At 40.8% G+C, this 21097-nt stretch overlaps 1 protein-coding gene across 1 annotated transcript in view; it reads right to left on the bottom strand.

The window, feature by feature from the left end:
- Window positions 1-21097, bottom strand: part of LOC115619041 (carbohydrate sulfotransferase 8-like) — a 121462-nt gene that overhangs the window by 89968 nt on the left and 10397 nt on the right. The gene's annotated exons all lie outside the window — the stretch shown is intronic.

The raw sequence follows: 21097 nt of genomic DNA, 5'->3' as shown, positions 1-21097 counted from the left end.
TTCCACCAAGGTGCGCCAGTGTTACCAACGGAGGAAACCCCAATGTTGCCTTGTTTTTTAAATGAATAATTAACTTAAATTAATATCTACATTTAAAGAATCCTCTCTGTCAGTAAATAGGTTTTGTATTTTCATGGGAGACTGGAACAAATAAGATGCCTAATTTTGGAAATTTTCATGTCTTTGGAAGTTTGAGCTTTAGTCTTGGGAGATGAATTTTCCTTGGTAGCTATTAGTTGTCTGAACTCCCTGCTACCTCTCTCCTTGAATTATTGACTTACTACTTATACATACATCCCTTCAAATACAAATTTATATATACACAATTTTCATCTGTATAATTATAAAAAGAAATCTTGCAGTTTTCGGGATGCTCTACTCCATTTAATTTCATTTTATTTCCAACCACTCCTGGACCAGCCTTTATAGACATTTATAACATCTTTTTACTTTTGTATTGAGTACTTTAGCAGTGGACCCGACAGAGATAAATATCACCCTATATGGATCCAAGCAGATACGAATTTTCATGACCCCTTTCACGTGTATAAGAAAGATTGACAGGGTTTGCCTTTGCAAAGAGAAACTGATTCAATTCCTGAAACAAAGCACCCGCTCTTTAAACTGATTTAAACCAAAGAATGAGTTGATAAGAAAGGAATGAAATTAGTGGACCTTGCTCTTCTGTACTGCTCTTTCCTTTCTGAGTAGAAGATGGGAAGTCAGGATGTACCAGCATAATGCTCAGTACTGACAGACAAGGTGCTTGTAAGGATTTAATGGAATATCTTAATACATCATGTTTTGTCAAACTGAATTACGTATTATACTCTTGAATGGATTTTTAAATGTAATACCTTAGCAGAGAAGTCAAGTTGTTGATAAATAGAAATGACATACTGTGCTTAAAATAAAAAAAACCCCAAAACCAGAGTGATGTGTAGAAAGCTGGATACACATGTCTAAGTGAATTTAGAGGGTGTGTTTGTTGTTGTTCCTTCAGGAAAAAGATAGCAATCTATACTGTAATCTCAAATGATAGGTGCAGACAGGACTCAGCTTTTATCTTTTTACAGAAACAGTCTACCATTAATACTGTCCATGCCAAAATTCATCATCATCAGCTGTCCAGCCAGGTAGAAGAAGCAGCAGCATTCTTTCTTTCTTTCTAAGAACAGCTTCCACAGTTAGGGGATGCACAAGACATTCTCTCATTCCTTTTGCAAATTATTTATTTATTTTTTAAATTATGATAGACCTTGAGCTGTCTATTGCTTATTTCTAAGTACTGTTATAAGGAAAATGAAGGACTTATTACTTGTGCATGATATGATCTTCAGTCTTCCATTGCATTTCAAGGGGAGCTTGACCATGCTTTTGAACAATTGCAAATTCTTTTGTAACGGTTGTGTTTCAAAGTCTTCTGGACAATGTTTGGTATCCTTGCTAGAACTTCAATATGAACTGGAGTCAAAGGCAGCCAAGTGGGATGCCACAACTGACATTGCCAATGCATTTTTCTCAATTCCTTTGACAGCAGAGTGCAGGCCACAGTTCACTTTTACTTGGGGGGGCGTCCAGTACACTTGGAATTGACTACCCAAGGAGTGGAAACACAGCCCTACCATCTGCCATGGATTGATCCAGACTGCACTGGAACAGGGGCAAGCTCCAGAACACCTGCAATACATTGATGACATCATTGTGTGGGGCGATACAGAGGAAGAAGTTTTGAGAAAGGGAGGAAGATAATCCAAATCCTTCTGAAGGCCGGTTTTGCCATAAAACGGAGTAAGGTCAAGGGACCTGCACAGGAGATTTAACTTTTGGGAATAAAATGGCAAGATGGATGTCGTCAGATCCCCACAGGTGTGATCAACAAGATAACAACGTCTCCACCAACTAATAAGAAAGAAACTGCTGTTTTTTCGACTTCAGTCTGAGAACAATGCTGATAACACACTGATGTTTTTAGTTGTTGCTAAGTAATGCTTACCCCGATCAAGGACTTTTCAGTCTCATGCTCTGCCAGTGAGTTACCTGGAAGGCCCAGATCGCTGCTCGGGTCAGGCTGGGTATTGGTCGATGGGTGGTGAGCAATTGTATTGTGCATCGCTTGTGTTTATTGGTTTTTTTCCTTTCCCCTCTTAGTTTTATATTCTCTCCCCTTGTTATTTCCCTTATCGTTATTATTATTGGTGGTGGTAGTAGTGGTTTTGTATGATACTTTAGTTACTGGACTGTTCTTATCTCAACCCGTGGCATTTAAATTCTCTCGATTCTCTTCCCCATCCCCCCCAGGAGCAGGGGCGAGGGAGGAAGAAGGTGGGGAGTGAGCGAGCGGCTGCATGGTTCTGAGTTACTAGCTGGGCTTAAACCACGACAGTGATGTATCATATTGCATGCCATTGGTAGAATATAAGGAACAGAAATCCTGGGGATATGCTTGGGTCTTCATTCACTAATAGCATTACTAAAGTAAGTATTTCCAGTTGGGTAGACCAGAGGAGTTCAAAATGTGCCAAACACCCACTCTACCTAAAAACAGTTTTTATCTCACTTGAACTGGGTTCTGTCTTACTGTGATAAATAAGAACCAGGGAATCTGTAGAGCCCAACAGACTTGCTTGTCTGGTTTTGTTGCTCTAACACATACCTGTTTAAGCTACTGGATGTTTTCTTCGGAAAAGGGAAGTGATGCAGGAAGGAGCATCAGGAGGAAGACTTCCAGTGGGACATACATGTGTACCTCACCTGCTGCTCTGGCATTTCTTTCACGCTCAGCAAACCTACAGAGTTCAGTGGAATTTGGGGAACTTCATTATGAAGCTGAAATCAAGGAATGAAAAGATTGATCAAGGTATATGTTGAAGTCTAGATGTGAATTGCTGCAGGAAGATTTGGGCTAGTCACTTGAGTTCAGATATACTGCATTCCACTGTGACTCCAAGTATGGAAAATAATACTCAAAAGCTAAATTTGAAATTGGTGCCCTTCAACACAGGAATTTTCCCCAAGTGCTGAACCTTTAGCAACATCCATGGACTTAACTGGATCATTCAAACATGAGCTGCTTGGAACATCAGTTAAATTTTAAAGCAACATAAATAAGGATTAAGGTACATAACTTTCCTGTCTCTAAGCTGGGATTCTCAAGTGGCTTTATGAAGCTAAGAATATGTATAGGAACTCTCTTTTATCATAAGCATATTTTACTTACAGCATGTTTCCTGTATGATCTCTAGAAACAGTTCTATTTTTAGGTGTGTTATTTAAAATGTTATACTGATGGTGTTACCATGAAAGTCGGTTGGAGAAACTCTCTAAGACTCAATTTGGAGTTTTAGAAAGCAGGCATTCTTTATTGCAGCGCTGGGCACACACGCAAATCGTTTCACAAAGGTGAGCGCACCCATTACTTGCCAGCAGCAGCTATCTATTTAGCATAGTCATGCATATTTACAGCATTTCCAGGAACTAATTATCATATTTGCATCCTAATTAAGCATGCGCTTTATTGCTGAGTGGGGGTCTCTGGTGGTCGCCGATAGTCTTCCTCACTGTGTTTACTGCATGACCTCAGTGCTTGCACACGCTCGCAAGGTCCTAGTGCTGAGTTAGCAGCTGGTATGTCCTTGCTTCTGTTCTGTTCCAGTCTCGCTCCATGTTGGGCGCCGCTCTGCTATCTTGAAGGCTGGCATCCTTGGTCTTATTTACTATCTCCTTAGTTGTTATCAGTCCTGTGATGTTCCTTCCCCTGTCAGCTGAACATTCCTTTCTCTCTACATGTTAGTAAGTTAGAATAGTTTGGTCTATTCTACTATGTTAAAGGCACACACACTATTGTTAGTTTAAAATTTAAGCCTACATTTCCCCCCTTTGAGACTTATAGGATATACATATATCCTGTAAGTCTCATTCTATACCCTTTACCCATATTTGATTCTAATACACCATCGTGACCAGCTACTTCAAAATTGAATCATGATACATGCAAGGATACAGACACAAATTATTACTATAATGATCATAAACAAGTTTTTTAACAGTATCCAATTTGGTAGCCAAGAAGTAAATCCATGCCATAATTCTTCAAATCCCCAGTTAGTATCATCTCTAACTGCTTGATATAAGATCTTTGTCTGCTTCCAGATTTCTGCTAGATCTATGGATATTCTGCCACTCTGGTCTATGTATGTGCCAAGAGCCATACAGTTCTGCAATGTTACCTGGGATAGGCTGGATACCTCAGTCTGTAATGCCTGTATAGCATCCAGGAGTACAACACCCAGCGTACATGTTCCAGTCCATCCTGGGGAAAGGGCCTTTCTAGCAGTATTATTACACAATCAATACCACCCTTTCCCTTCTGGAGCATTCCAATAGCCAGTTTGGGGTCCCTTAATCTGGAGTTGCGTTGTCCAGCTACAGTCTGGGTAATGTCCTACCAAGATATTACCAGAGCTAAGAGTTTTACCCAGTGCCAGCAGGTATTGTTTGAGATCCTGTTTTCCCTGCAAAGACATATCACCAGGAACAAAAGGCAGTTAGTAAGGCTACCCCTACATCAGTTCATATGGACTCACGTGATTCCTTCCTGGCTGTATTTGTATCCTTAACAAAGCAATTGGTAGGGCTTTTAACCAAGTTAAACAAGTTTCTTGCCATATTTTACTTAATTGTAACTTGAGTGTCTGATTCATACATTCCACTTTCCCACTAGCCTGAGGGCTATATAGGGTACACAGATCCCACTTGATTCCCAAACACTCTCCCACCTTCCTAACTACTTCTGCAACAAAATGCAGACCTCTGTCCAAGGACAAGCATGCTGGTACACCATATTGGGTTATTATTTGATTCAATAAATGTTTTACTACTTCACAAGCCATATTGGTGAGACAAGGGAAAGCCTCCAGCCAACCAGAAAACATATCTATTAGTACCAATATATATATAAAATATATATATATAACCTGAGCCCGTTATGTTGTGGCAATTTTGTAAAGTCCACTTGCCAATAGTCTCCTGGACAATTGCCTTTGTTGTTCCAGGTGGGGGTCTCTTAGCATGGTGTCGTGGTTTAACCCATGACACATGGTAAACAAGGTTCACACTTCTTTATAACACTTTTATAATTCCAGCCATTTGCATACTCAGAACTTGGAGCTTTAAAGCCTCAGTCATTGATTCTGTTCCCCCATGAGTTGTCTGGTGGTTTTCTTCTCATAAGAGGCTGGGCAATTATTACTTGCCTGTTTGGTGTAACCCACCATTCCTTTATCATGCTTCTTGGCTCCTAATAGACTAGGTAATTTCTCATCCTCTGTTTGATAACTTGGAACTTCATTATCCAAGCACTGATACTTATGAGGCAATATTAATAAAAGGTCCCCACCCACGGCTTCTTCAGCTGCTTTGTCAGCAACATGATTACCAATATTCACTGGAGTGTTATCAAGTTGATGTGCCTTAAAAGCAAATTTTGACTTTCTGACAATTCCAGAAGTCTCAGTAGCACCATCAGCTCGGCTTTCTGTGCTGACGTGTTGGGGGGGGAGGGGGCAAAATGCAGGGCTTTAGCCTCTATTATCTTATGTTTGGTTACCACAGTGTATCCTGCTTTCCAGTTTCCATTTTACACAAAGCTGCTACCATCCACAAACAGTTCATAGTCCACATCCTTCAGGGATGTATCTTGCAGGTCAGTATGACTGGAATACACCTGCTCAATAGTCTGTAAGCAGTTGTGAGTCAGATCTCCTGCTTCTGGATCGGTTGTCAAAACCACTGCTGGGTTCGAAAGGTTAGTTACTTTCAATTTTATGTCTTGTTCTAAAAGCACAGCCTGATATTTTAACAGCCTGCTTGGGGAAAGCCAATGACTGCTTTTCTGTTCCAGAATGGTTGTTACCATGCGAAGTACAAATACAGTCCATTTTTGTCCCAAAGTATTCGATAAATTTTTCTATTGGAGGCTCTAGTCCTTTTCTTGCTCCCAGTTTTATAGGATATTGTTTCTGTCTTATCGGTCTGACATTTGGTTTCAGATGAATAGTTATCGGTTCTGCATTTTGTGATCATCCCAGTGCTCCAGCAGCCCATACTAGTGGGGTGTATTCTCCACTTCCTCTGGTGTATCCGGCTCAGTGGCTGGTTTCTGTAACATAAAAACTTGGGCCTCCACAGCCTTTTCATCAGGAACATGTATCTGAATTTTCTTTCTTTAAACCTAATTTATGTATGTAATATGCAATAACAGCACGGGGCACTTAGGCATGTAAAGAAATTGATGGGTCAACATCTGCTTGCCAATTTTTAAAATTTAAAGGTTGAAAGAAAGGCTGGGTTCCTGTCCACTCTGTGGCACCAATGACTGAAGGTGTTTGTTTGCTTAATTACCCTTTACAAGTATTTATAACAGAATAAGTAGTTTCTGTTTCTACAAGAAATTTTACCTTATCATTCTCCAACCTTACTGTACCCAGGGGTTCTGTTGGGGAGGGTTTCAAATCTTCCCCTCATCCTCCTCAGCCCTCATCTAAAGGAATAATTTTCTCTGCCTGTCCTGACATCCCACTAAATCTCCAGTGTTTATTTTGATTCTGAGGGCATTCTCTCTTCCAGTGCAACCTGTGGAGTCTGTTCACAAACCTTTCCATGTAATCCTTTTTTCCTCTCCTCCTGGGCCACTCCCCCCTTTCCCGCTTTCCTGGGTGAGAGTTACAGCCAACAATTTTTTTCTAAACATTCCACTTTTAGTCTGGAACTTATCTTATGCCCCCACGTATACAATAACCAATTCCTAGTTGAAACCTGACACACTATAACCCACAATACACAATATTGTATTATATTAATATATTATTATATTAATAATTATTATATTAATAATCGGGGACTCGAACCCCTTCCCACCACCATTTGAACCATTTCAGGGAACTTGCACCAGGGCAATGGTGGTCTGATTGCGATAGGTCTCCCAGGCCACATTCATTATTTTTCCCAAATCATATTGGTCCTTTCCTTCCTTCCTCCAATTCAGGATCAATAGTAGTATATTTATGCATCACTTCTTTTAATCTTTCCACGAATCCAGAAGGTGAGTCATTTATATCTTGCTTTATTTCATATAGCTTAGACCAGTTCACTGTGTCGTGGTTTGAGCCCAGCCAGGTGACAATGTGCTCCCCTGGAAGACGGGTGAAATCTTTTCGCATATTCCGCAGTTCGGTTGAGGTCCGGGGTCGAGAAGTCACCTCTTCTTCTTCTTCCTCTTCCTCTGATCCACGTAGTAGTAACTCTTGTTCAGATCCTGTTCCGTGTAGTAATGGCATTGGGTCTCCATCTTTCTTCCCTTCATGGGTTGCTCTTTGTGCCTCTCGTTTGCTTTTGCTTACAGGGGCAACAGACATTGTCACAAACTGGCCATTTGGTTTAGCTGCAGTGTTTGTCACTGTGGTTGGAGTGGCTGCAGTGTCTGCCACTAGGATTGGAGTGGCTGCAATGTCTGTTGCCGGGGTTTGAGTAGCTGCTGTGCTTGTCACTGGGGTTGGTGTAGCTGCGGTGCTTGGAATAGCTGCATTGTCTATTGCTGTCGGGGTTTGAGTAGCTGCTGTGCTTGTCACTGGGGTTGGTGTAGCTGCGGTGCTTGGAATAGCTGCATTGTCTATTGCTGTCGGGGTTTGAGTAGCTGCTGTGCTTGTCATTGGGGTTGGTGTAGCTGCGGTGCTTGGAATAGCTGCGTTGTCTGTTGTGGTCAGGGTTTGAGTAGCTGTGGTGCTTGTCACTGGGGTTGGTGTAGCTGCGTTGTCTGTTGCTTTGCCATCAGATCCAGAGACATTTTTTTCCTTTGAAGGTGCTGGATAGTGTTGAGCAGGGCTCTGTAGGCATAGGCCAAGCCCCAGCACGTTGCCATGATTTGTCCCTCCCTGGTATTACCAGGACGACAGCACACCTCGTTTACGTGATTTACTAGTTTTTCCGGATGTTGCACTTGTTCAGTGGTGAAGTTCCAAAGCACTGGAGGGGCCCACTGGCCTAGATACTTGCCCATACTATCCCACGCACCCTGCCACTCATGACTATCCAGCCTCAGGGAAAATCTCTTGGTGGTCCTCCTATATTGTCGTCTAACCCTAGACCAGATTTGAACCCGTTACTGCTTAACTTTCGAGATCAGACGAAATAGGGTGTTCCCAGGGCAGGATGGCCATGGGTAAAACACACTCCGTATGTTTGCCAACATGCTGATCCCCAGCACAATCAGCAGGCAGGTCTCAAGGGTATTCCATGGCCATCCAAAACCTTCAGAACTCTCAACTGCTGTTGCAAATAGGCTGGTGGGGGAACGGGGGGTATAAGGGAATGCCTCCTTCGTAGGTTGCCCCCCCGAGGAGAAAACAAAAGATATGCAATTGCTAAAATATTTCATTATATACCTCCCAATGTATAGAGGTGATGACCACGCTGGAAGCACAAACCAGACCAGTTTCATGATCAATGAGTCTATTGTATTACAAGTCATTACCATGAAGTACAGTGAAACAAGAACCTTAGCCCAGGCCCCCCAGCCGATAAACACTAAAACAGCAAATAGTGGCTGTAAGTAAGGTACAACATGCTGAAACTCTGAGATCAAGCGCAACAAGTCTGAGAGCCAAATAATCACCATTGTGACAAGTAGTAACAATGAGTGCTTATCACAAATATGATTAGACACACTCTGGTCAGATCTGTCGTTATCTCAACCCTTCGTGCCCCACGTTGGGCGCCACAAAGAACTGTCGTGTTTTGAGCCCAGCCGGTAACTCGGAACCACACAGCCACTCGCTCACTCCCCCCCTTCAAATGTAATGTAGAAAGTTCTATTTTATTTGAGGCAACTGCAAAGTGCAAGGTCTTTCCTTCATTTCCCTTTCCAGGCTGAGAGGTTACACTTTGCTTTGACAAAGCAGTTACTGCAATATTTGGTTTCCTTTCAAATGCAGCATCAGTTTAGACCCAGAGCAGGTGGTGACAGCCACTCATACCATCCTGTATTATGTGGGGCACAGTGTAGCAATCGTTCTGCTGTTTCTCTGCTCTAATAAATGAGGTACCAGTTGGTAAATTACAGACTGTGGTGCATGATCATGGACATTGTAAGTGGCTGCACCACGGTTGTCTTAGCAACAGCCACATCCTACAAGCTAAAGAACAGCTTCTTAGCTCACAAGCGGAAAAAGAGACATTGATGCTTTGTCTCCACATGGAAAAGTACATGCGCATTGTATTAAGTGTTCTCCTCTCCATTAGAAATAAATTATAGGGAAGCCTGTGATAAATATACATTTTCACTTTTACATGACCAGCTTGCAGTCTCTCATGCATTGGGGGACACTGTAACCAAGAGGACATCTGCACAGTAAACCTGCAAAAAGCAGAATGCTCTTATGTTATCTGTCTGAACAGGGATGTATTCTATATGTATGAAAAAACCCTTGCCAGAAACCTGATGAATTGTCACAGAGAGGCCTCATCCATGGACAGCTGATATGAAGGAAAGACTCCCCTAACAATTGCTGGCTTTGGATCAGAGCTGTTTGTATGAAATGAGCTTCTAGAATCTGTTCCCTGTGAGTGAGACCCATTGAAATGAAATAATTTATACAAGCACCAAAACTTGAATTATTCAGTTGCTTTTCTAATGCATGTTTTTAAATATGTTGATTGTGGGAGGCTGGCAGTATGAATCGGACTTGGGGACCATGTAACTGTGCCCGATACAGCTTTGCAATACAGCAATGTCTGTTTGCTGTGCTTTTACCCAGCACTGAAAGGCGAGTGATTACTCTATCGTGATTGGATAATTTTCAAGATTTTACTGGTGAGTAGGGCAGAAGGAAGCTGTTAGTTATGCATTTTCAGTCATAACACTGACAGCAGACAGCTGCACAATATTTATGGTTACCAAACCAGACAGAGTACCCTATGCAGTCTTTCCCAGCTAGTGTAACTGCATGCATGGTCCATAGAGTTGCTTCATGGAAATGGGCAACTGAGTAAAAAGGCCCCCAGTAAGGGGCTTATCTCAACCTGTGGGATTTACATTCTTTCGATTCTCCTCCCCATCCCTCCGGGAGCGGGGGGGAAGAAAGGGGAGAGTGAGCGAGCAGCTGCATGGTTCTGAGTTACTGGCTGGGCTTAAACCATGACAATAAAGAATAATGTTCCCAAGTATCTGATCCATAACCAGTGGTTTAGGTAAACTTTCTCTGACCTATTTTAGGTATCCTTCACAACATGTCACTGAAATTGCTTTTTTACTCACCTTTCTGAGTGTCATCTAGTTGTCCAGATCCCTTAACTCTTATTGAAAACAGTCTAAACACTTTTGTCTATCATGAGCACATTTTTTAATATTAATTCTCTCTCTAGCACACATAAATGCCACCTTCCATGTACTTTGAATTCTTTGTGAAGTCTTTAAGTATGCTATCAGGGATGATATCTATCTTAATGGATTTATGGTTTAATCATCTGGATTAGCTATTTGCAGGAGGCTTGACTGCTATGTTTTTTTCCAAACTTTACGTCTGTTTGTACTTGGCATTGGCTTTGTCTCATTAAATCACTGGAATGATCCCAGATTTTATCTGTATATTGCATGAATAATTTCAGTGGGTCATCATTTTCTGACAAAGCAGCCTGTGTAATTGGGGAAGATTCGCTTGTCACATAAACCCAAACTTGTCTTTTTCCAGAATTGCTGGCATCAGCACTACCTCTAGGTAAAACCATGAAAACTTTATTTTTTTCCTCATAAAAAATCATTTGGTACTTACACTAGCATCATTGTTTCAGACATCTACCACTTCGAAGATAATTCAGGTATTCAGCATTTGTAATAGCTGATCCACTCTAATGATCCAAGTCTTTCAGACAACTGTTGCACTGAAAATTTTGCTGATCCCTAGAAATACAGAGGAAGGGCTCCCAAATCTGTGAACTGCTACTGTTTTGCGGCCTCTTTTACAATGGTTGTGTGACTGCTACTTGACCAGCCTAATGTGGACTGAATATGCAGAGGTGCACACTGTCTGCTGGCACTGTGGCCTTTGTGGGTCCAGTTAACCTTGCAGAACCTCAGTTCACTGCTACCAAATGAGGATAATGGCTCTTTTTTTACCTCATAGAGGTAAAGGTGGAGTCTTGGATGTTGTGAGGAACTTGGTCGTTGTGCTGTGGTGATGAGCTAGACTAATTAGATGGCTCTGAAGAATGTGGGGAGTATTTTGGCATTTGAAAATATTATCTTTTTCAGGCTGCTTTCCAACCTTGTCTCCCCTGCCTAATGACCCATTCAAAAAAATTTCCAATGAAGTTCTTAGACTAGATTTACATAAGATCATCAGAGTATTCCAACTCATTTACTTTAAAATATTCATTACAGTCTCACATTGCTGGCTTCACAGAACCAATTTCAGGCAAAACTCCCATCAGCTTTGCTGAATAAGGACAGCAGGGTAGAGCTCTAATTGTCAAAAGCTCAAAAGCTTCAGCTTTGGTAGCTGTACTCCATGTCAGGTACCAATTCAGATGATTGATAGTGCTTCATTGTGCATTCTGCTGACTCTGTGGAGTTGGGGAGAGGCAGGTTAGGTGCTCTTTATTGTCCATAGTCTTTGAAAACAAATTGCAAGAACTTGCTGATTTAAATCTCAGCCTACGAAGACTTTTCTGAATATCATCTGTGTGTAAAACTGGACTGGATTTGAAGCTTGAAAAGTAAAGCAGTCTGTGCATCATTATATTAAAAACTCTGTGCTGATTTGTAGCTTATTGGTCTATTCTAATGCTTTGGACAATTATAGAATGGCAAGAGATGCTGTCCTGTGAAAGGGTGACTTGGTTTGTCCACAGAAACAGTGGCAAATCTTTATATATAAGGTGCCTCTTAGCTTAAGCAAGAATGTTCTTTTCAGCATCAGCATAGTATAAACAGTTTCTTAGGGAAGTGGTGGTGGGGACTTCATCTCAGTCCGCAGACCAGCAGGGAGGTGTGCACGCTTGAGGCCTGGGGCTGGAAGGCTCACTCAAGGGTCACAGCAGCAGGGCAGAATAATTTAAATTCTCTGCTTTTGCCAATAAACTTTGTGTTGAGCTACTGCGCTCTACATAGACGGTGACTGCAGCAGCTGCCTGTAGTAGTAAACATGCTGTGGGCATCCCTGTGGTATAGCACTTAACGCTGGCCCTCATTCTTGAAATGTGTGCCAGCTCAACAGCACATGTGGCCTCCAATTCCTTCTTTCCTCTTCAACCACTTCCAGTGTCTTTTCCCAGTGAGTCCAGATCCAGAAATGTTTTGCCCAGTGTTGTCCACTCCTTCTTATTCCACTATTCCTGGCTTAATGAACAACCCAAGATGCAGAGAAAGGTCTCTGAAGAACAGTATGATGTAAAATGTCCCAGTGTCTTAAAAATTTATTATTGAAGCAACTGTGCTTGGATATATTTTTAAAATGGAAATGAATAATTTAAGACTGTTTAAAATATATGAATGTAACTTTAAATGAATCAGTTTTTCATGTACATTGCTTGGCAAATAAAATATGTCTCAAGGGGTTTTGTTTTGTTAACAAAACTCACCTTCCCTTTCTTTTTTTACCACAGAAGCAACTTTTGAAAAGACTTTTAGTAACATTTCCATAAAATTAAAGCATGCCCTTCGTCCTGCCACCAAACCCATGTGTTTCAAAGCAAACAGATGCTATTAGCCATACCAGAGGCAGATGAGAGATCTGGCTCAGACATTACTTGAGACAGAGGGTGTTGAATGAGGGCAAATACACCAGCCATGCTGCCTGTGTTCCTGGGGTGACTGTGGAGCCACTCAGCAGGTAATGCAGAAGCTGGTGGCAACTGGGAGAAGGAAGGGAGTGTGGATAGATGCTGGAGTGGGTAGGTGTGAGCAGCAGCCAAAATGGTCTCGTTCAGCTGCATGCACAGATAAGCAACTGGCTGCAGAACAGGCAGATTTGGAAATTGGTGCCATTTTATTTGTGTATAGTGTTTGCAGCTTTTTCTAGGGAAGTGTACTATGTACTCTGCCCTAAATAGCTGACAAAACATATTTTAATGTCTGTGGTAATGGATGATACCTTGATAAGAGATTGATCACTCAGAAGCTCAGCTTCTCAAGGTTATTCCTGTCTGGTTGTTAATGGTGTGAGTATTTAGGCCTAGCTTGCCTTCCAAGGCCCATCAAGTGCAGGCTCCTGCTCTCAATCTATCTCATCTACTACAACAGTTTCCCTTTTGTGTAAAGAATTAAATGATGAGTCAGAAATCATGTGGCTGGCAGGGATGTGCAACATTCAGACTAAACCTCCTGTTGTGTTTAATTTGGTGCAAGGACAGGATCTGAGGTCATCTGTATCCAAAGTGAATGCCACACCTGTCAAGCCATAGAGTCTTCTTGGCCCTCTCTTCTCCTAAAGTTGTCATTTGGGTGGAACAAAAAAAGTGTTTTTTCCAGTGTTTGTCTGTCAGAAGTGAAAGCAGCAGCTCACCTACCGTAACTCCTGTGGTCACACAGACTAGAAAAAACTTGGCTAAACCCTTAAAATTTATTTAGGGTATAAAACCTTATAATTTATTTATCTTCACTGAAAGTTATGAGGAGGCCAAGCTTTACCTCTTCATTTGCTTCATAAATCATTATGGATTTAAGCATGTTAACATTTACCATGCTTATATTTCTGAGCAGAGCTTGTAAGCTCTGGAGTATGTGAAGGTAACCATCAGCTGGCACTGCAGGGAGTCTTGGGGAGGATGTCAACGATCTGTTCTGTCTTAGCAACTCAAAGACTAGGGTATTTTCATACAGCCATAAACTTCATTTTCCATCTGCCTGGTATTTGGACTCATTCTCATCGTGGTTTTCAGGACATCATTGAAGAAGATCCACATTTTGCACACTGCAACAGTTTTTGGAAACCAGGTAGAACATGGAGGATAGGAAACTGCTTGAATTATGGGTACCATCCATAATTAAAAAATCTAAATTTTAATGATTTGCCTATATTTGACAGTGATCATGTTTCTGGTCCTATAGATAATGAAAAGTAGCAACTAGGGCCTTAAAAAACTAGTTCTGGTAATTTATGAAGTGCTTTTACTTAGCTGTGTATTTTTGATAGTATCTATCATCTGATGAATTAAGCTACTGGATCAGTTGAATGCAAGAGTCACTGTAAATGACAATGTAGAAGAGGTATTTCTGATGATATCTGTATATACTCTGGTATTTAGATGAAAGCAAAAATGAGCTTATCTATAGATCACTAGATAGGAAATGATTAACTGTCAATCATGTGACTTGGTTAATGCTGGGATACCCAATCTGTTTGCACAACCTCTGACATATTATTGATGTATTTAGCAGTTTGATATTAGCAAATATGTATGTCTAAAAGAAGCTGTCCAAAATGTAAACACAGAACACATAGGTTTGTGTAGATGACATAGGACAAGCAAATGTTCTTGGCTAACAGATCATGCTGGACTGACATTGAATGTCTGAAATGAAACCATATGGTAGGATTGTTTTGGAGGTTTTAAAAAAAAAAATAAATAAATAAATAATTCCCTTTGAGAACAAGTATTTTCTAGTATCAAGCCAGAAGGAACATTTCCTTGTCAAGCTGGTTAACTTGTACAGTGTGCCCTGCACTCTGAAAAACGCACAACCAATTCTTTGTATCAAACTATGTTTGACAAGTGGAGCAGTAATATTTGGTGGTGTTTGGTAATTTACCTGTTTTAACATTAGAAGTTACAACTATTTGTGGAACTTAAACAGTAAACTATTAGAAGACAAACATCCATCTGGGAGCACAGTGGAAAAATAAAATGATGCATTTAAAATTATTTAATATGAATTAATTCTAAGCTAAGTGTGACAACCAACAATTGCCAACATCTCATCCTCTCTTGTAGTGCTGACTTGTAAACTATAATCGCATCTGTTGTATTAGTATTTGTAATAACTATGCTTGTGATAAACAATCATCACATCAAATTTTAATAGCTTTCTGAATGTTCACAAGAATGATTGCATAACAAGGTTACCTTCACTTCAATTTATTGTGTGAAAAATGTTGCATGCAGTGTACTGACAAAAGTCAGCTTCCTCTCAGAAGCACCACTCCCAAAACAGCTGCTTTGTAGCAACGACAGAATAGTGAAGCAGCAACAGGAGAAACAAAGCTTCCCAGAAACATCTCCTTTGTGAAAGCAGTAGGGACTGTGAGCATGATGGATTCTGGTGTGCTGTAGAGGCAGTAGTTTATTTGTAACTTTTTTACTACAACTCAGTTTACCCAGTAATGTCAAAAGCAAAGTAAAAGAGAATAGTAAAATCAAATCAGGAGAATATCAATAGAAGTAATGATTCTTGATCTTCTGTATATTCAAATTATTGCTTATATACACTGTCAGAAACTTTTTTGCACTATATATACTGTCTATACTATCAACGCCTCCATTTTTTTATGAAATCATACCTAAAATATATCACAGGACCAGAATATCTGAAAGAAATTATTTGGATTTAATAGTTCTTTTACTTATCTTTAACAAAAATAGCAAGAGAGTTTTCCTGTGAAGCGAGGTTCTGCCCACACTAAGTGCAGAGGTAGGGACTGAACAGGACACACCAGAGTGTCCTGATGGCTTAAGAGAATGTGGCTGTCACCATATGCTGTCCTGCTTGACCTTCTGGTCTGATGCATTTTACTTCCAAATAATACAGGATTCACCTATTCTGTATGTTGCTTGATTTTCTGTAATGTATGAAATTTACCACCCTATTCCCTAATCTTTTAGATGGAATTCATTGTGGACAATTTTAGCCCTTGTCAGAGATTCCGATAATTTGAAAAAAAGGCCCATTAGGAGCCGTCTTACAGCCAGGCTGGCGGCTGGGCTGAGAACTTACCTAGCACATTTCCCCACCTAGCAGTGCACACTGCTTCAGAGGATCCTGCATCACCCTTAAGTGGAGAGAAAATGAACAAGGATAGCTGTGTGTACTCAGTGGATCAGCTTCTGATCTCTGTTAGAACAGTTTATATCTAGTTATTTTTACTGGTCTAAAAGAGATCACAATCTGGTGGCTTGATCTATGCCGTGCAGTATTAGGAAAAGCTGAATTACCCACTAATTTGGGTCCCACTATTTTGTCACAGAATCTGTACAAATGGGGTCTTCATAGTTTAGCAATTCAGTCGTGTGTTATTTAGGGGTTGCCATAATACAATAATGAAGTGTAAGAGCAAAGATCAATAGCTAATGCTTGAACCCTGAGAAGTACTTGCTTTATAAACCTGGAAATACTTGCTTCTTTATGGTTTTACATGCAGAAAAGCCAGTCAAACTAGCACTTGGGTGGAAAAAGAAATACTCATGTAGAAAGAAAAGGAGATCATCCTGGGTTTCCTGGGCTTCTGAAGCATACTGTAAACATAAAATGCTGGGAAAAAGTCAATGATGTCACATCTTTATTTTGTAGCTCAAATATAATATCTAAATATTATATATTTATGACACAGATTCTTCAAACATATACCTAGTTCAAGACATTACAATTGTGTGAAAATTGTTTCAGGCAGGACTAGTTTAGAGGCTATGCTGTAGCAAGGAGGCATCCTGCAATGAACAAAAGACCACACAGTAGGAAATTCATGGTAGCACATACCCCTGCATGCCTGTTAGCTGCTTGTGGATGGGACCAGGCATGCCATTTCCATGGCTGTGGATCGGCCATTGCCATTCATGCATTGTCCAGAGACATTACAACACACTGCACAAAATCTATGCCCTGGCAATTGAGCAAATTAAGCAGGCGTACCATTTACCAACCTGCTGATTAAATCCATTCATCTCTAATATGTTAAGGAACAAAAGACCCCTCACTCTTTTTTTAAAGTTTGATTTGTGAATGTGTGTTTGCACATGCAAATTGCAGAGACACACATGGCTTTCACACTCATGTATATAATATGTTATAGTAAATACTGGTAAGTATGTTTATCATTAATTTCCCTGAGGCCCCAGTAATCTCGTAAAAACTTATTTTGACTTACCAAACCACTGAACTGCTCTGACTAACCAACCTTATTTAAATTAACTGTCAGATGCGAAAATTTCCTCCTTTTTGCAGCCCCAAACCCAACTCGGTTCTTCAGCAGCAACTTCTTTCTACGTTTTAAATGCTATGAAAAAACCCTGATATCTTAGAGTAGGGCAGGCTGGCAAACCTGATGTCGTTGAGGCAATCCCTTTGTCATACCCACACTGAGCCTGGTAAAAGACCAGTTTTGGCCAGGCTTGCTCTTCCACCTCTGATCCAGATTGGCACATGGAGGGCCAGGACTGGAGTATTCTCTGTAGACCAACACATCAGCCAGCAGCCTGGGCTGCCAGTTTTGGATCACAATGGAGTAATTTGCAATTGCTAGTCCTGCTGCTCTAGCTAGTGAGGGGAGTGCAGATATCCCAAGGCTGGGATTGCTTTTCAGGTGGGGAGGTCAGGTGAAAAGGGGCCTGATGCACTAGGGGGAATAGTGGAGGCTTAAGAAAAAGAGGCTATTGCTGTTGGAGATCTAGGAAGGAGGCACTGGCACATGAAATTATCTGAGGGGAGGAAGCAATGGCCTGATACCAATAGGTTGAAATCTTTACTGGCTTACATGCTCATTTGATGTGTGTGTCCCTGTGGCAGGGCTTGCCATGGAGAAGAGCACTATTCTGTTGTTACTAGGCAAAGAAGCTCCTGCTGCTTCTTTTTCATTTGTTTTTAGTGTAGTGATGCCAAAAATCCCAAAATTAAACTCTGTTGCATTACCTCTCAACCCGCTTCTTATTTAAATTTCAGATGCTGCCTGTAGAGTAACTTGTTGGAGTGTCCAGGAGAGTGGCCATGCCCATGGGGAGCCCAGCACTCCAACCTCTCGCTAGGGAAGGGAGCATTTGCACTGCTTGAGCCTCTCTCAGCAGCAGGCAGCGCCTGTGCTGTGCTGCCAGCTTCCCCTGCAGCAGCTGGGCTGGGGCATCTACAGGTGATCTGATGATTTTGGTGGCAGTTTAGAGTGCTGGCACTGTGCCAGATGGCACTGGCTCTGTTTTCTTTGGGAAGGGATGTGAAGGGATTGATCAGCTCTGAAAGCATCTGCATACACTTCAGGGTTGCTCATTACTTTGTGCCATATCTCACATTTTTGGGAGAGCAGCCCTGTTAGTTGAGCTACCTCAGGCTCGTTTATGCATGAATCCAGAGTGCCTAAACAAAATACTTAATACTTCTGCTTTGGCATCCTCCACAGACGGACTGAGGGAGGTTTGTGATGCACAAGCATTAGGACTAAAATCAAGAAAAGAAACATGCTATCAGCAGTATCATCAATCATTTGATAAAGATTTTATATAATTGACTATCCTGTTAGTTGTCTGATCTGAGTTTTTCTGTGTCCTAAGCTTGGACTGATCCTCAGGTCTTTGACTTAGACATGCAAAGAAATTCTCTTTGGTGGGAGCATTGGGACATATGTGTACCTTTGAACGAGGAGAACAAAAGACAAATCTCTAACAGCAGCACTACCTCTTTACTAGCAACAATGCCACTCATTCAGCCTTTAGAGTAAAGCTTCCGAAAGATTCTAGAGATTTGGGATATCACTGTGTAACTGGGGTTGATACACATGAAATCCTTCAGCATACTGCAAAACCGTACCCATGTGAGAGACATTTTTCTTTGGTGCAGTACTGCCCTGAACTAACCTATTCTAACAGGCATGTCTGTAACTATCATGTAAGATAAATCTGTAAGGTCTGTGTTCCTTTGAAGTCAAATGAAGTTAAATAATGCACTTTTAAAAAGCCTTCTCCTCATTTTAATTTTTGGTTGGTTTTTTTTTGAATAAGTTAAAATTTTTCTACTCTGGGGAAAATTGGACATTGGATTGTGTTTCATGTATTAGGCATTGCATTGGTGTTACACAAGGAGGGAAACTATACAATGGAGATGATATATTTTAAAAGGAAGATTTCACTTGGATGTATAAATATATTTCAGTGATTCAATATGGCTCATGAGTTTTAATGCAATCATTAAAAAAACCCAGTCTTTTACAACTTTAATTTTTGTTTCTAGCTACATATTGCAGTAAACAAGAGTAATTGATGAGTTCCAGTGGATAACCTGTGCCTTAGGTTCTTCCTGTGCAAGCTGGAGAGAAATAGTTATTTCACAGATACTGCAGAAGCTGAATTCATTTATATTAGGAGGGTGTTTTCAGCTCTTTGGATAGAAGGGCAAATATTCCTATTTCAAACTCATAAACACTTAAAAAAATCTTAATCTCTATAATTTGTGATCTGTTGGAAAACACTTTTCTCCTGAGCAGATGGGTGGAAGGTAATGCCTCTGTGCTGCTGCAGCCCCTCAGTGGGAGCTGAGGCCGAGCAGTAGCTTATATGGTGAGAACCAACATTTTGTATGTATAGCACAGTAAGGATATTGAATAAATACTTTGTAGAGAGACATGAAATGTTAACAGTTGCTGCTCAAAGCCTGCAGTAGTTTGTATTGCTATGAATATTTTGCAGTTCAATTTCATGGAAGTGGTACTAATGGACAGCATTTTAAACATAATTGTGCAAGGAACTGTTATGCAGATTTTTCCTTTTTTTTTTCTTTTTGAAACTGCCCCCTGAGCAACTTTCTGACAACAGAGCCTTATAAGATCTCTAAATGTTGCTGACTGAGAAAACAAACAACACTGTCACATTTGGAAAGTCAAAGCAGAAAAGTGTCTCATTTGTAGAGCGATTAATTTTGATTTTCATCTTGATGCTGTCACTGAGGATACATGAACAACAGCAGTTGGTATTATCAGGAGACCTAAGCAGACCTGTTTCGTTGGCTGACTTGACAGCTGTTCCATGAAAGAGATTCATGCTCAGAAAATCAAAAAAGTATGAAGACCAGATTTTCTTTTTAACCCTTTCTTGGCTCACTGTATCCGCGTTAGGCTTTAATAAAAAAGTCAAAGGCAAGGATTGGGTCGCTGGGGAAAACAACAGAGGGATTTAGTTTAGCAAATTACCCCTTGTGTCCAATGTAGTGCTCCTTAAAGCAGCATCTCTGACCTTGTTGGTATCTGCACAGCCTTCTGGGGAAATTCAACACAGGGGCCTAATTCCCTGTTACCACAAGGAGCATGTAGCAGGGAAGAGGTTTACATTATTCTCCTGAATGCTCCATTTCTCAAGCTTTTGTGGCAGGTTCTTTTTTTTCCTTTAAATCATCAAATACGAAAATATTTAAATGCTTTGAAAACTATATTTCCTTTTAGTTTTCTGCTTGCTGGTTTTGAAAAAAAAACCATATTATTTTAGCAGATACTATTGCCAGATGATTGTGTTTTCTAAACAGTAAGGTTCTCCTATCATAGTGGTTTTAACTTGGCTGTTTTGAGAGTTAGTTCCTAATACAGCATCTGTCTGCATGTTGATCCCTCGATGCCAATGTGATTTATGCAGTAGAAGAGTTTGTTTCACAGTTATTTACATGAGGGGAAGGAACTTTAATATCTGTGTGTTTAATAGGAAAGGTAGTGATCACACTGCACTAACATTCACTGGTGACACTGTTTTATTTAGCTCCTGCTGCAAAACTCTGCAAGTATATCATAAGTTACCATGAGGTGTTGTTGCTGTGAATTGTTATAGTCAATGAGAAATAAAAGCCTGTGGGAATGAATCTCCATGAGGAAGTAAAAACATAAAAGTGTGCTCCATCACAAATGCATAGGCCTCACCAATTACACTAGAAGGATGCCAGACTTCAGTGAGTGTTTAGTTAGGGCTGTGGGGTTTGGTTTGGATTGCATTGAAGACAAAATATAACATATCTGCAATGTGTGGATGAAACCAGGGCAGCTCCTTCTAGTTAGCCCAGCCAGCATTCCTGGGTATCTCTATTTCCAAGTCTTGTGAATGGTGCTGTCCCCCTACTCAGGGGCCTCGCTGTTGGTAGGCACAGTGTGGT

Source organism: Strigops habroptila, chromosome W (assembly GCF_004027225.2).
Source record: "Strigops habroptila isolate Jane chromosome W, bStrHab1.2.pri, whole genome shotgun sequence".
In the NCBI taxonomy this organism is placed as follows: Eukaryota; Metazoa; Chordata; class Aves; order Psittaciformes; family Psittacidae; genus Strigops; species Strigops habroptila.
This window is presented reverse-complemented; position numbering and strand designations above follow the sequence as displayed.